Raw genomic sequence first — 13,160 nt, forward strand, 5'->3', positions numbered from 1 at the left:
AAACATTGTGCTAGTAAGAACACAGTGTGCTAATCACAGCTAAGCACAGCACTCAGGAGGCAGAGGCAAGTGGATCTCTGTGAGTTCGAGGCCGGCCTGGCCTACAAAGCAAGGCCAGGACAGCCAGGGCTACACATGGAAGTCCTGTCTCAAAAACCCAAAACAACAACAACAACAAAAACCAATAAAATAAACTAAAAAAAAAAAAGAAGAAGCAGCTAGTCACAAAAGGCCACAAAGTGCATGATCCCATCTAGCTGCAATGTACGGAACAGGAGAATCCAAAGAAGAAGCATCCAGGGGATGAGAAAGAGGTGAGCACTGGAGGGTATGGGTTTCCTTTTGGGAGGGACAGAGATCTTCTGGGATCAGCAGTGATGAGAGCCAAGCCCTGTGGCTACACTAGAGAGCAGACGCACACACGGGGCGAACTCTGTGATCTGTGAGCTTCACTCGATGAAACAGTTAGTTACTTAAAAGTCTGTCTTTAGACAAGGCGAGAAGCATGGAAGGGCTTTGAACAAGCAATGGGGACACAGTGGAAGTGTCTTCAGTTTAACAGTGAGGACAACAGGGAAAAACAAAACCAAACCAAACCCCCAAAAGCCCACTGAGCCCTACCCAGGAGTGATTGAAACTGGGGGCATACGGTGGTTTGAAAGAAAGTGGCCCCCATAGGCTCCCAGGGAATGGCACTTTCAGGAGGTGTGGCCTCCGGCACCACGTCTGCCTGGGTGCACCATGTTGCCCGCCATAATGATAGTGAACTAAACCTCTGAACTGTATGTAAGCCAGCCCTAAATAAATGCTTTCCTTTATAAGAGTTGCAGTGGTCGTGGTGTATCTTCACAGCAATAGGAACCCTAATTAAGACAAGACAGCTGCTTAGAAGAAGGTACCAGCTGCCCAGTCAGAGCCAGCTCCAGGAGCCTCTGAGCCATCTTTGCCATCAAGGACCCATGGGATAGGTCACTCTGTTGGCTCAGAAATTTGCCTCCAAGGAGATGGTCCTTTCATCGCTAAAACATGAAGTGAATTCATTCTTGTCACAGTGCACCGGTGCCTCCTCCCCTGCCAGTCTGAATTGAGCAATGCTGGCCACTGGCTCTGGACTCCCTGATGGTTAGTTGTTTTCCTTTTACAATATTAATAAGTATATAATAAGCTGTTTCTAAGCCGGGTGCGGTGGCGCACACCTTTAATCCCAGCACTGGGGAAGCAGAGGCAGGCAGATCTCTGTAAGTTCGAAGCCAGCCTGGTCTACAAAGAGAGCAAGTCCAGGACAGCCAAGGCTACACAGAGAAACCCTGTCTTGGAAAAGAAAAGCCATTTCTATATATTCTATATGTTTAAAATGACTCCCACTGAAGCAGAAAGTGACTGTGAGTTATTGGATGAGTGATTCGGGCCATGAATTTAACACTTGGCAGTTTGACAGCCTGTCCTATACCCAATTGTATAATTCAACTGTGTTTCTTGAGCACTTACTGTGAGCCTGGGATTTTGGCATCAGAATGAGTAAGAGAAGGGTCAGTGTCTTTAGAGAGCCCATAGGCTGGTAGAAGAGAAGGCCCCGGAGGCAGGTGAGGTAAGATGGTCATATGAGGTGACAGAGGCAGGAAGAGTGCAGCTAGCCTAGAGGACGTGAGGCCTGAAGCCTGGGACTTCTAAGGGTCTGAATGACCTGGGACTGGCCTTGTAGCCATCAGATATCAGTGTGACTTCTCCTGGGAGAAACACGCCATCAGGCCTTGCAGGCTGGAGGCCAAGCAGGAAGAAATAGGGCATTGGAGCGAGCCCAGACCAGGAAGATATTTCAGGTCTTCCCGGGCTATAATTGGAATATCCAGTATGGAGCTATTTTATAGGGTTTTGATCATGAAAGGGTCCCCCCCCCCCAAAGGGCTTTCTGGAGGACTGGTAGCATTCAAAATGTAAAGCCAGACCTTGGGCCTGAGTGATAACTAAACTTATTCATTACAATTTTTTCAATAATACAAAAACCCCTCCTTTGTTTCTCTTTATGGTTATGTGCCAAAATCTCAAGTTCCAATATGAATTAAATAAAGATTTGCCCCTAATCTCCAACTAGAAAGCAGCAGGGCCAAGATTTCAATCAATTTTCAGGTTCCTGTTTCAGCTTTCGTATTACTCGCTGATTTTAAAATAGGGGAGGCATTGATTTTTCTCTGACTGAAGGATTTTAAAGGCCACAGTTTGTGCCAAGACAGGTCAAAAAGTACACACAGCTGGAAATCTAACTGGAAATCAATTGTTTCAATTCAGGTCAGCTGGGCTGCATCTACCACATATATTCATGGTGGGGAAGCAGTCATAGCTTCCAACAGCTCCTGATGGAATAGAGGCGACAGTGTACAAAGCTGCCCCTGGGATAAACAGGTACAGACAGGAAGGTGATGTGCAAGAGACTCAGGGCAAAGAAAGCAGGAGTGAGGCAGCCAAGGATTTTGTTACCTTTAGTCTCCTCCCCAGGGCTGGGGCTGGGGCTCAGATAGCTGAGAGGATGCTTTCTTGGCAAGCACAAAAGTCATGGGTTGGGTCTCCCGAGCAGTATAAGCTGTGTGTGGGTACACAATGGGAATCCCAGCACTAGGGAGGTGGAGACAGGAATGTTACAAATTTAAAGTCATCCTTAGCTACATAGCAAGTCCAAATCCAGCCTGAGCTACATTAAGACCCTGTTTCAAAAAATAATAATAATAATAATCATTCTCAATATACTTAGCTGTCTTGGGGAGAGAGCTAGGCGGCTCCCAAATGAAATGTCCCTATTGTTTAATGTCTAAAGAAATGAGTTTTACACATTTCTCTCGTTTCTCTTTTTCACAGAGCCTGTGGACACAGCCTGTGAAGCCAAAGGGAACGCCAGGGCTTTATTCATCAACTCCCTCCCTAGAAGGCATTTGGTAACCATGGCAACGCTGACCCAGGTTACCGCTGAGACTGCCAGGTTGTGGCAAGATGATGAAGGAAAAAGCTGAACTCCATTGTCAAGGGACAAAGTTTATGAGATTTTCATTGGATCGAAGTCCCAAGCAAGCTGACTTATGAGCCTTGAATGGCAGGAACCCTGGAGTGGAACTGAGGTCTTTCCCTGGGGTGCATCTGGCACGACAGGAGTGTGGGCCAGCCCTGCCTCTCCGCATTGTCATGACTGGAGCCCTTCCTGCCTGCACACTAGAGATGACAACTGCCTGCCTGGTGGGACTGCTTTGAGAACAAATGGGTCACCTGTGTCCAATGCTGTGCACATGGAACAATCGCACTTGAGGCCCATTCTCAAGACCCCCCACCCCCCTCCAAAGTACGCCTTTCAAACCGTAGTGGAGTCTTGCTGTCACATCCGCATAAACATCCCTCGCAAGCAGCCCACTGATGGGGACTTCACACGGCTTAAATGCGAGATTTGTCTATTTAAATCCCAGAACAGGATGTCTTTGTCCTCAGAAACCCCGGAGTGACTTCTGATGCATATTTCATGTGACAGTCACCTCCTCCTGTACTCCTTAAGAAAAGTGACTAAGGTGGACTCACTCCATGCTCCCTTTAGACTGTCCAGCAGGCTCTACACGCCTCAGGTAAGCAACTGTTTTCAGTTTGCCTAGGCTCCATCACAGGTACACCTCCTGTCCTCGGAAAGGGGATTCTCAACATCCATTTGAGCACATGGTAATCTACCATGTGGAAGGACAAGGAGATGGAGAGATGGTCCAGCAGTGAAGGACACTGGCTGTTCTTACAGAGGACTTAGGTTTAATTCCCGGCACCCACATGGTGGCTCTGTAATGTCTGTCCCAGGGGATCTGAACCCTCTTCCTCTGGCACCAGACACTTGCAATACACAGACATACATTCAGGCAAAACATCCAGATGGATAAAATGTCTTTAAAATGTAAAAGAAAGGGGACTGGAAAGATGGCTCAGCAGTCAAAAGCACTGACTGCTCTTCCAGAGGACCCGGGTTCGATGCCTAGCATCCACATAGCAGCTCACAACTGTCTGTAACAGTTTAAACCCTCACACAGACATACAGGCAGACAAAGCACCAATGCACATAAAATAAAAATAAATAAATAATTTTTTTTTAATTAACGAAAGAAAAAGCCAGGGTTGGGGGCAAGCAAAGCCCATCCCTCCCCCCACCTCCTCCTTTTTGAGTGTTAGCAGGAAACCAGGGCTTCTTTCAGTGCATTCTTAGTGTCATTTGTAGAAGTATTCAGGCAGGTTGGCAGCACTCACCTTTAATCCATGCACGGAGGAGGCAGAGAGAGGTGGGCAGCTGTGAGTTCAAGGTCAGGCTGAGCTGCATTGATCTATCTAGGTTCCAGGTCAATCAAGGGTACATAGTGATTCCCTGTCCTTTTTTTGGGGTGGTGTTGGGGGTGGAGGTCATCCTCCCCATACCACTCCTGCCACTGGACTCCACCCCGAGACAGGGTTTCTCTTTGTGTATCCCTGGATGTCCTAGAACTTACTCTGTAGACCAGGCTGGCTCACAAAGATCCACCTGCCTCTGCCTCCTGAGTGCTGAGATTAAAGGCTTATACTACCACTGCCCAGTGAGACCCTGTCTTTGAAGAAAAAAACAAACAAAAAACCTGGGAGAACCATTTATTAGATTTGAAACAATAACAGGGCAGGTGTAAACCATGCCCATGACACTGAAAAGTTGCTCTGTTTGGGCTAAATGTTGATAGTTTCCAGTAATTACCATTGCCGAGTAGCTTTCCTAACATTGCCCCCCAGCAGACCCCTGATATGGCTTACCAGCTACCTGGCATTCTTTCACTCACTGCTCACCCTTCCTTTGGTCACTGCTAACAAGGTCAGTCCCCAGTCAAAAAAGGATGCGCTCTCTCTCTCTCTCTCTCTCTCTCTCTCTCTCTCTCTCTCTCTCTCGCTCTCTCGCTCTCTCGCTCTCTCTTTTTCTCTGTCTCTCTGTCTCTCTCTAACACTAACACACACACACACACACACACACACACACACACACACACACACACACTGGTTGCTCCCTTAACTACCTCAGCTTGTAAATGGCCTGAAAGCTCTGAGCTTCCTACAGACCACCCCCACCCCCACCCCTGCACGTTTTACACCATAATAAAGGGCTCAACTGTCTGGAGTTGCTTGCCCTTTGTCTGTCTTTCCTTCTGGATGACCTTTCAGTAGGCAAAGTGCCATCTAGGCAGCTGCCTGCAGGAGGGGAATGGCTAAGAGGACTTGAGTTTTAAGTCAAGCCTTCTGAGTTCTGGGCCGAGGGAGAGGGCAAGTTCAGCAGTGTACGATGAGAGTGAGAATTGCCCACCCTGTTATAGCAAGAAATCGTGCTTGGGATTTAGCTGTGCTTTATGAGTTCTAACTCAGAAAGCTAGGTAAACTTAGCAAGGATGATCTGCAAGCAACTAAGTGCATGGCTGTATGGGCTCCTGGGTGTGAGAGTGGGGGTACCAGGAGACAGACAGCTTCCCTGAGAGACAGACAGATAGGGAGAGGGGCCATAACTAGATAAGAAAGCTTGTCAACTTCCAATATGGCTGGCTTCCTCCCTACCCTCCTGATCTAAGACAAAAGCCTGGCAGGCTTTGCCTCCCACCATTAGCGCCCCCTGTGGAACTGTGGAACTGTCTGACAAGTTCAAGGCCAGACCACATTGTATTTACCCCAAAACCTATGGGCTTCCATGCCTGTGTTCTAACTGACCAATCCTACAGTGAGGGAGCAGTAGCTTCTCCTGAATGGGCCTCAATGAAGCCCTGAAACCTCTACCTGTTCACTTGATATCTTAAACCTTAAGGAGGGGGAAAGCCGATTAGGAAGAAGGTGGCTTTATCCTCTATGGCCTCCTAACCTCCTAACATCTGTCTAGCTACTTGATTGTTTTTATTTTTTGGTTTTGGCTTTTGGTTTTTGGTTTTTTTTTGAGACAGGGTCTCTCTGTGTAGCCTTGACACTTCCTGGACTCACTCTGTAGACCAGGCTGTCCTCAAACTCACAGTGATCCACCTACCTCTGCCTCCGAGTGCTAGGATTAAAGGATGCATCGCCACGCCTGGCCAACTCTGGGTCTCTTGTTCCCTCCTTTGGCAATAAGGAAAGTGAAGGACCCTGAGTGGTTTTCAGTTGCCGCTGGTCTGTTGTGCAGGCTGCAGGACAGCCCTTTGGAAGCAAGGGCTCCCACTCTTCCTGTTCTGTATTCCGGTGTCTCTCCAAGATTATGCATCCAAAAGCACCAGAAAGCAAGCTCCCAGACCCCAGGGAAGAAACAAGCCAGGTATCTTCCATCTTAAAAGAAATAAAACAGTGGCTGTGTGGAGCAGTCTTGATTATCTGGAGGAAATGCTAATCTGACCTTTTAGACAAGGGGGACCGTGTTGACAGCCTCTTTATTCTCACTGACAACAGTTTTGTCTTTCAAAACAGACCTTAGCATAACCGGGGATGGATTCTGGACCCGAGGACTGGACAAGACAAAGGCAGCAGCTCTCACAGGCGTCAAGAGCTCTGACCAGCCCAGGCTGACAGTCCTACAGTCTGGCTGCACTGGCGCCTCCACTGAGCTAGTGGCCTGCCCGTGAGGAGCCATTCCTTCATTTTTCTCTGACAAGGCTTTTCTTTCTTTCCTTGGTTTTTTTTAAAGGACCCAGATTTCATTTTCCCTTGTACCGTGGGTCTGCAGGGGCCAGGCATAATCTGTTTCATAACCTCTCTGAGGGCTCTAAACTCAGCTCAAAGGGGCTTCCTCTCCAGGTGACCTCCCTCCCCAAATGTTTTTCTTCTCTAAGATTGAGGCTCCCAAGCCTTTTGCCCCAGGCAACCTTCTTTATCTGCATCCAAGCAACTGGTAAATGAATGTCCTTCAGGGCACAGCTAGTAGCAAAGCCCCCAAGGCCAGATCCCCTAAGATTTGTGGTGTTTCCTTCTGTTGGATCTGTGGCACTCAGCCTTCCACATTCCTGTATGACGTCACCTTCTAGGATTTTTATTTGTGGGGTTTTGTTGTTGCTGGGGTTTGTTTGTTTGTTTTTTCCTTTTTAGTTTTTCTTTTCTTTTTTTCTCGAGATAGGGTTTCTCTGTGTAGCCTTAGCTGTCCTGGACTCACTTTGTAGACAAGGCTGACCTTGAACTCGATCTGCCTGCCTCTGCCTCTCAAGTGCTGGGATTAAAGGCATACGCTACTATACCTGGCTACTCTTCAGTTTTTCAAGACAAGGTTTCTTTGTGTAGCCTTGGCTGTCCTGGAACTTGATTTGTAGTGGAGGCTGGCCTCAAACGCACAGAGATCCACCTCCCCAGTTCTGGGACTAAAAGTATGTACCACTGCCCCTGCCTGTTTGTTTCTTGCTTGTGTTTCTTTTTTTTTTTTTTTCTCTAAGAGACACATGTCTGATAGACACCTAATTCTTAGAAATCAGTCTGTTTTCTGGTCTCGAAAAATGAGGAAAGTGGACTAAATTTCCTCTTGTTTGCTTGCTTTTTTTTTTGTTTTGTTTTGTTTTGTTTTGTTTATGGATCAGCACAAAGAAACCCAGTCAAGGTAGCACTGGAAACACTAATGTGCTGAAAAGGTTCTGCCAGTCCACTTTCCAGAATGATGATCCCGCCCGCCGCCTTCCAGAGTAATGATCCCGCCCACCTTCCAGGTTATGATCCTGCCTACCATCCAGAATGATGAACCCACCCACCTTCCAGAATGATGATCCTGCCTTTTTCCAAAATGATCCCAGACTCCACTTTACTTTTGTGAAAGAAATCTGAAAGTGGTCAGAATAAAATGGACTTTTGTGTGCCAAGAAAAAAGGTGACTAAAGCTGACCTACAACGGGAAGGTTCTTATACAAGGTGGCCTAAGAATGACTGTCACCAAAGACTCTTTCAGGCAGGAGTCCACAAAGGCCACCACAACCTCAGACCCAAAGAACTTCTACAAGGACATCTGCCCAGAAACCCTCTGTCTAACCTCCGACCATGTCACTCTTATTATTAGTCACCAAGGCCAAGGACGGTCAGTATCTGCCGTAACCATTCTCACTCTGTCTATACAGATTTCCCCTTACCTCAACCTCCTCCTCCATATGGCTAAAGGTCATTGCTGTAAGCTCCTCCTGCTGGCCTCTGCTGTTCCCCTGCAGCCCAGCTATTCTCAAAGAAATACTAGCATTGATTGGTTTTGTTTCTTTTCTTTCTTTTTTTTTTTAATTTTTTATTTTTATGATTTCTTTTTTCTTCTTCTTTTCTTTTTTTTCTTTCTTTTAAGGTTAGGTTGGCAACTTCCTTTCTTTTGAGTCTGTTTATATTTCCAAAGCTTCACTGAGTGATTTGCCCTGTTTCTAAAAGTCCTCTCTGGCTCTCTAAGTTATCCCAGGAATCTCTCTGCTGTCCTGTAGCTATCTGAGCCATCTCAAGGAACTTTCTCTGAACTCCCAGTGTCCTGAGCAGGAAGGGTGCCTCACACTGAGCCCCTTCTGTAATGGCTGGTGACCCTGCTGTCACCTTCCCCTGGACTCCCAGGGTCTCCTTCCTGCAACTCCTGTCCTCACTCTCAAGACATCCATGACAAGCGAAAGGTCACTCTCTGGTCCTGCCCTTCCCAAACCTGTTCTTTCAGCTTCCTTTGGCTCAGAATCCACAGCTAAGTCCTGACATTTCTGGTTCCAGAATACACTTTGGCTTCCGGCCTAGGACAAGAGGTCACAGACTTCCAGCGTGCACGTGGAAATGGGCCCTTCCCATGTGATGTGTGAAATCCTAGTTATGAATTTAATTTTGTTCTGTGAGGTGACAAGCAAAGACAAGCCTGCAAGAGGTGGGGCTGCCCCAGTGCCAGTTCTATACACTGTCACCACTCTCTAGGCCAGCTCAGTGTGAGCCACTCCAACCAGTCCTTCAAGGCCCAGGTCTTCCAAATCTGAGCCCGCATCCTGGTCCACTGTACCTTTGTTCCTTTAACATCCTAGTTTACGAATACATGGACACCTGGGTCTATCTGGGCATGTACAGGCATGTACGAATGTGTTACGTACATATATACATAACACACACAGAGACGGCATAATAGTCTACACACAGCGAGGCTCCAAAAATGGGGCTGACTTTAGAATCTCTATCCTACAGGAAAATATAAACACTGTTGGGATCAAGTGTGGTCTCTTCAACCCCAGTTGAAAGGGCCCTGAAATTCTACCTTAGGAATTCATTTCTTTGGGCCTCCAAGGTCCCTCTGTCTTCAGGGGCCTCTTTTTCCCCTGTGAATTAGAAGTAGCTGGAGGAGGGACTGTTGTGGGCTCCAGTGCCAGTCTAGGTTTTCTTTTTAAAAAATATTTATTTGTTTTATATATATGAATGCTTTATCTATATGACAGAAGAGGGCATCAGATGCCAGTATAGATGGTTGTGAGCCACCATGTGGTTGCTGGGAATTGAACTCAGGACCTCTGGAAGAGCAGACAGTGCTCTTAACCACTGAGCCATCTCTCCAGCCCCCCGGTGTAGGTTTTCTTTTCTTTTCTTTCTTTCTTTCTTTCTTTCTTTCTTTCTTTCTTTCTTTCTTTCTTTCTTTTGTTTGTTTTTGTTTTTGTTTTTTTGAGACAGGGTTTCTCTGTGTAGTCTTGGATGTCCTGGACTCACTTTGTAGACCAGGCTGGCCTCGAACTCACATTGATCCGCCTGCCTCTGCCTCCGAGTGCTGGGATTAAAGGCATGCACCACCACTGCCCGGCTCCGGTGTAGGTTTTCAATCGATGTGTCATGTGCTATGGTAGGATGGGGAGAGGGAACTAAAATCTGTGTAAACAGAGAGGTCCCGTCAGGAGGCAAGAGCAGCAAGCATCCAGTGAGTGGCCCGCCTGGACTGTGGAGGAGATGAGTGAACACATACGCTCAATAGACATGGACCATCCACCCCCATGGCTGTCTACTGACGCTGAAGCAGACAAGCTCCTTGCTCTCCTGGAGCTTATCCGGCTGCAGGAAGTTGGGGAGATGGGCACAAAAAACTACTCCGGATTGGTTACTTTTCTCACAGATGTGACAAAGTGCACAACAGAAATAACGTGAGGGAAGAGAAGAGGTTTAGGAATCACAGTCTCAGGACTTCGGTCCTGCATGGCAGAGAAGATAAGGCGGAGTTCACGGCAGCAGTAATATGTGGTAGAAGACGCCTTACGTTTTGCTGGACCAGGAGGCACAGAGAGCAGAGACTAGCGTAACCCTCAGGGCCTTCACCAGCCAGCCATCTCCACTAGCAGATTCCCAAGGTTCCACAATTTCTCCCCAAACAGTGCCATAAGCTGAGGTCGAAGTGTTAACCCACATCAGCCTGTGGGGAGTGTTTCCAGCTCAAGCCATAACAGACACAAATGAGCATTTTCATTGCAAAACAAGATGAGTGAACATAAGGAAAGTTCTAGAAGAATATAGTGCCAATGAACCAACCTAGACCAGGGAGTGAGAGAGGTGTAAGTGAGTGGCATTAGAACTGATCCCAAAGAACTATTACACAATTATCTGGAAATGGGGCTTGGGGTGGGGGTTGGGGGGGTGCGTTCTGGGCTACAGGAATCATGCACACAGAGGTTCTGTGAGGGAAAGAGGCTCTAGCATGGTCACCGTGGCTAGTTTTAATTCTTCCCCTTCAGTGAACTTTGAACTTGAAGAAACATGTTCTGTCCTAAAACTGTGCTTCCCTTTCACTACCCCTACATTGACTACCAAACCAGGCAAAGAAGGTGAACCAGGCAGGGGACAAGTCCTGCAAGGAGCAGCTAGGACAGCCATTTCGCTTCCTGTTTGGTGTCTCTCATTGCAAACCTTCTTTTTAAAAAATATTTATTTATTATGTACACAGTATTATGCCTGCATGTACACCTGCATGCCAGAAGAGGGCACCAGATCTTATTGTGGATGGTTATGAGCCACCATGTGGTTGCTGGGAATTGAACTCGTGACCTCTGGAAGAGCAGCCCTTAACCGCTGAGCCATCTCTCCAGCCCCAACCACAAACCTTCTTAACCAGATACGTTGACACAGGAAAATATTTTGGGATGTGGCTGTGGTCGAAACACCTACTGAGGAAACAAGACACAGCTCATCTGCTCTACAGAGGCGAGTGGTAAGCGTGGGGCCAGCGCACATCAACCAGGAAGCTGAACATCCTGGCCTTACCCTGCATGGATATGAGGCCTGCAGAGGAGGCCCAGTCAGCAATGCGGCCTGGAGCCCAAGCCCGTCATCTCCTAGCCCTCTGTGCTTCACACACTCTGGCTCTGTGTTTTCCACTAAATATGAAGCGGTGACTCTGGACCCTTCCATGGTATACACTGTAGTTTTGCCTCAAGTATAGGAGTCCATTGTGCCTGTGCAATGAAGAGGACGCAGTCTGGACACAACTCACTGGCTCTGTTTGAGTGTTGTCCTGACCCCAGGAAAGAAGAACTCACAGATAAAGCCATAGAGACACTGGGTGTGGGGTAGCTTGTTGATGGTCACACAGCTGCTGTGAGTATGGATGGGAGCTTAACCTAGTCTAGATTCAAAACCCCGCCTTGATTCCTGCTACAGACGCTGAAGGATACCTCCATGAAGAAGAGGGTCATCAGACCCCAACCTTGATTGTCAGTGGCCCACCATCGACCCCCTTCAGCTCGGGTGTGAGTTCTCACAGCTGAGGCAAATGTGATGCAGACACCCTGGGTTCTGATTCCTGAGGAGGAGATGCATGCTGGGGCCCTGCACCCCATCCCAGAGGCTGGGTTGGTGAGTGAACGCTCGGGCTGGCACTAAATAAATCTTCTTACTTGTGGGAATGTGCCATATTTTCTGTTTTGTTTTTCTTTAGCCGTTCCTCTCGGAAATTAGAACAGAATATTTCCACTCAAAAACAACACCCAAGCAGGGCGTGGTGGCGCACGCCTCTAATCCTGGCACTTATTAATCCTGGCATTCAGGAGACAGAGGCAGGGGCTCACTGTGAGTTCAAGGCCAGCCTGGTCTAGCGTCTAGGACAGCCAAGGCTACACAGAGAAACCCTGTCTTGAAAAAACCAAAACCAACCGAACAAACGAAAAACAACACCCGAATCGCCAGCACAGTACCCAGTCTTGCTATGTCCCTGAAAAGCCTGTTGGCTGAATGTCTCTGGGTCACAGTCAAGTGGTGTTCCAGGAACATCCCCTCAGCTCGCTCAGGTCCTAGAGAAGGTTAGTTTTAGCATGTAACTAAGACTTGAACAAGAAACACCATGTGAGCAGAGGTGACATATGTCTTCAACTCCTGTTGTGGAAAGGGGCAAGTCTGGGCTTGGCTAGCCATCTCTCCTTCCCCCTGGCTCACAGATAAATGTGAGGGCTAGTGGCCGAGCCACCATCCTTCTGACCAGCAGACAACCCTGTCCTGCTCATCTCTGGGAAGTTGGTGGTGAAAGAAACCTCCAGCTTTTGACTACCTCTTAATCTCTGATCCAGCAACTCAGCACAACACCCAAGAAACAAACGCACACACAAATGTCATGACAAATCTCTAGGTGGGGGCCATGTGTTCGTGCTTTAGAAATACAGATGGCATAACACCTATTTTTCAAAACAGGCGAGGACCTTGCTCCTTGAAACACAGCTTTGAGAACTCTGAAAACGTTTAACATTCCCAGAACCTCAAGCTGTGATTCAGGCCACTTGTCCCTAAGTCACTATCCAGCCAAGGCCTATAGAGCACAAGCCACCCCCTCTACCCACTCACAGAAAAGAATCCATTTCTTTTCCCCAGGCTTATTGCTCCCACCAGGCTTCCAAACCTTGTGCTCTGTCTAGCTTGGAACCCCAGCTTTCAGGAGCCCCAAAAGAAAGAACTACAGTGCAGCCCCCTCAGCTCCAGCATCAAAACATATGGAGAAAGCAAAGAGCCACTGGTGTCCCCATGAGAAAAATAAGATTTATCTAAAGCAGATAAAGACTAGGACTCATGGGTGCGGGCCAGATCTACACAATGGAAAAGATGAAATCTAGAGAAGAAGCCAAGCATTTGTTTGATCACAGAGAGGGGCTGGAGAGATGGCTCAGTGGCTACCTCTGCTGCTAGACCTGGGTTTGGTTCCTACTCCCTACGTGACAGCTCACAGCATGGAGTCTGTCACTCCAGTTCCAAGG

The sequence above is a fragment of the Acomys russatus genome, chromosome 18 (genome assembly GCF_903995435.1).
Source record: "Acomys russatus chromosome 18, mAcoRus1.1, whole genome shotgun sequence".
NCBI classification, from domain to species: Eukaryota; Metazoa; Chordata; class Mammalia; order Rodentia; family Muridae; genus Acomys; species Acomys russatus.